We start from the raw sequence: 2,500 nt of genomic DNA, 5'->3' as shown, positions 1-2,500 counted from the left end.
ACTAAATGGCGTGTGGGTCTTGTCATGGCGCTTGTTGAGTGCAGGAAAATGACAGATTACCATTTGCCATCCACCCTTGCTGATGTTTTACCATCTATAAATGGCGTGCGTGCATGCTCTTCCATGGCTTACGGCCATACCACCCTGAATACGCCCGATCTCGTCCGATCTCGGAAGCTAAGCAGGGTCGGGCCGGGTCAGTACTTGGATGGGAGACCGCCTGGGAATACCCGGTGCTGTAAGCTTTTTATTCTCACCTTTCATCAGCAGAGGGCGCTGCTCCTCCTTTACTGGAGCCAGCTCCTTGGAAAACAGCACAAGTGGAGAAACTCTGCTTTTTTACCCTTTTTTTTCCTTTTTTGTTTTTTTTTAATTTCTCAATGAGTATATGTGCATTAACTGAAAAGTAAATGGCGTGTGGGTCTTGTCATGGTGCTTGTTGAGTGCAGGAAAATGACAGATTACCATTTGCCATCCACCCTTGCTGATGTTTTACCATCTATAAATGGCGTGCGTGCATGCTCTTCCATGGCTTACGGCCATACCACCCTGAATACGCCCGATCTCGTCCGATCTCGGAAGCTAAGCAGGGTCGGGCCGGGTCAGTACTTGGATGGGTGACCGCCTGGGAATACCCGGTGCTGTAAGCTTTTTATTCTCACCTTTCATCAGCAGAGGGCGCTGCTCCTCCTTTACTGGAGCCAGCTCCTTGGAAAACAGCACCAGTGGACAAACTCTCTTTTTTTTTTTTTTTTAATTTGTCAGTGAGTATATGTGCATCAACTGAAAAGTAAATGGCGTGTGGGTCTTGTCATGGCGCTTGTTGAGTGCAGGAAAATGACAGATTACCATTTGCCATCCACCCTTGCTGATGTTTTACCATCTATAAATGGCGTGCGTGCATGCTCTTCCATGGCTTACGGCCATACCACCCTGAATACGCCCGATCTCGTCCGATCTCGGAAGCTAAGCAGGGTCGGGCCGGGTCAGTACTTGGATGGGAGACCGCCTGGGAATACCCGGTGCTGTAAACTTTTTATTCTCACCTTTCATCAGCAGAGGGCGGTGCTCCTCCTTTACTGGAGCCAGCTCCTTGGAAAACAGCACCAGTGGACAAACTCTCCTTTTTTTCCCTTTTTTTTCCTTTTTTGTTTTTTTTAATTTCTCAATGAGTATATGTGCATTAACTCAAAACTAAATGGCGTGTGGGTCTTGTCATGGTGCTTGTTGAGTGCAGGAAAATGACAGATTACCATTTGCCATCCACCCTTGCTGATGTTTTACCATCTATAAATGGCGTGCGTGCATGCTCTTTCATGGCTTACGGCCATATCACCCTGAATACGCCCGATCTCGTCCGATCTCGGAAGCTAAGCAGGGTCGGGCCGGGTCAGTACTTGGATGGGAGACCGCCTGGGAATACCCGGTGCTGTAAGCTTTTTATTCTCACCTTTCATCAGCAGAGGGCGCTGCTCCTCCTTTACTGGAGCCAGCTCCTTGGAAAACAGCACCAGTGGACAAACTCCTTTTTTTCCCTTTTTTTTCCTTTTTTGTTTTTTTTAATTTCTCAATGAGTATATGTGCATCAACTCAAAACTAAATGGCGTGTGGGTCTTGTCATGGTGCTTGTTGAGTGCAGGAAAATGACAGATTACCATTTGCCATCCACCCTTGCTGATGTTTTACCATCTATAAATGGTGTGCGTGCATGCTCTTCCATGGCTTACGGCCATACCACCCTGAATACGCCCGATCTCGTCCGATCTCGGAAGCTAAGCAGGGTCGGGCCGGGTCAGTACTTGGATGGGAGACCGCCTGGGAATACCCGGTGCTGTAAGCTTTTTGTTCTCACCTTTCATCAGCAGAGGGCGCTGCTCCTCATTTACTGGAGCCAGCTCTTTGGAAAACAGCACCAGTGGACAAACTCTCTTTTTTTTTTTTTTTTATTTGTCAGTGAGTATATGTGCATCAACTGAAAACTAAATGGCGTGTGGGTCTTGTCATGGCGCTTGTTGAGTGCAGGAAAATGACAGATTACCATTTGCCATCCACCCTTGCTGATGTTTTACCATCTATAAATGGCGTGCGTGCATGCTCTTCCATGGCTTACGGCCATACCACCCTGAATACGCCCGATCTCGTCCGATCTCGGAAGCTAAGCAGGGTCGGGCCGGGTCAGTACTTGGATGGGAGACCGCCTGGGAATACCCGGTGCTGTAAGCTTTTTATTCTCACCTTTCATCAGCAGAGGGCGCTGCTCCTCCTTTACTGGAGCCAGCTCCTTGGAAAACAGCACCAGTGGACAAACTCTCTTTTTTTTTTGTTTTAATTTGTCAGTGAGTATATGTGCATTAACTGAAAACTAAATGGCGTGTGGGTCTTGTCATGGCACTTGTTGAGTGCAGGAAAATGACAGATTACCATTTGCCATCCACCCTTGCTGATGTTTTACCATCTATAAATGGCGTGCGTGCATGCTCTTCCACGGCTTACGGCCATA

At 47.8% G+C, this 2,500-nt stretch overlaps 7 non-coding genes across 7 annotated transcripts in view; all 7 read left to right on the top strand.

Moving 5' to 3' along the window:
- Positions 1 to 126: 126 nt before the first annotated feature.
- On the top strand, positions 127 to 245 carry LOC144460567 (5S ribosomal RNA). Its single transcript, XR_013489285.1, has one exon. It is a non-coding gene; the product is annotated as a 5S ribosomal RNA (ribosomal RNA).
- A 286-nt stretch (positions 246 to 531) lies between these two features.
- LOC144460752 (5S ribosomal RNA) lies at positions 532 to 650 on the top strand. Its single transcript, XR_013489471.1, has one exon. It is a non-coding gene; the product is annotated as a 5S ribosomal RNA (ribosomal RNA).
- Positions 651 to 915: 265 nt separating this feature from the next.
- LOC144460994 (5S ribosomal RNA) lies at positions 916 to 1,034 on the top strand. Its single transcript, XR_013489713.1, has one exon. It is a non-coding gene; the product is annotated as a 5S ribosomal RNA (ribosomal RNA).
- A 285-nt stretch (positions 1,035 to 1,319) lies between these two features.
- LOC144460950 (5S ribosomal RNA) lies at positions 1,320 to 1,438 on the top strand. The gene has a single exon (XR_013489669.1). It is a non-coding gene; the product is annotated as a 5S ribosomal RNA (ribosomal RNA).
- Positions 1,439 to 1,721: 283 nt separating this feature from the next.
- Positions 1,722 to 1,840, top strand: LOC144460566 (5S ribosomal RNA). Its single transcript, XR_013489284.1, has one exon. It is a non-coding gene; the product is annotated as a 5S ribosomal RNA (ribosomal RNA).
- Positions 1,841 to 2,104: 264 nt separating this feature from the next.
- On the top strand, positions 2,105 to 2,223 carry LOC144460565 (5S ribosomal RNA). Its single transcript, XR_013489283.1, has one exon. It is a non-coding gene; the product is annotated as a 5S ribosomal RNA (ribosomal RNA).
- Positions 2,224 to 2,487: 264 nt separating this feature from the next.
- The window catches only part of LOC144460564 (5S ribosomal RNA), a 119-nt gene continuing 106 nt past the window's right edge, over positions 2,488 to 2,500 (top strand). The window contains exon 1 of the ribosomal RNA XR_013489282.1: positions 2,488 to 2,500. This exon is cut by the window's right edge and continues 106 nt beyond it. This is a non-coding gene — a ribosomal RNA (5S ribosomal RNA).

Source organism: Epinephelus lanceolatus, chromosome 22 (genome assembly GCF_041903045.1).
Source record: "Epinephelus lanceolatus isolate andai-2023 chromosome 22, ASM4190304v1, whole genome shotgun sequence".
NCBI classification, from domain to species: Eukaryota; Metazoa; Chordata; class Actinopteri; order Perciformes; family Serranidae; genus Epinephelus; species Epinephelus lanceolatus.
Note: the sequence above shows the minus strand (reverse complement) of the source record. Positions and strands in the feature narration are given on the sequence as shown.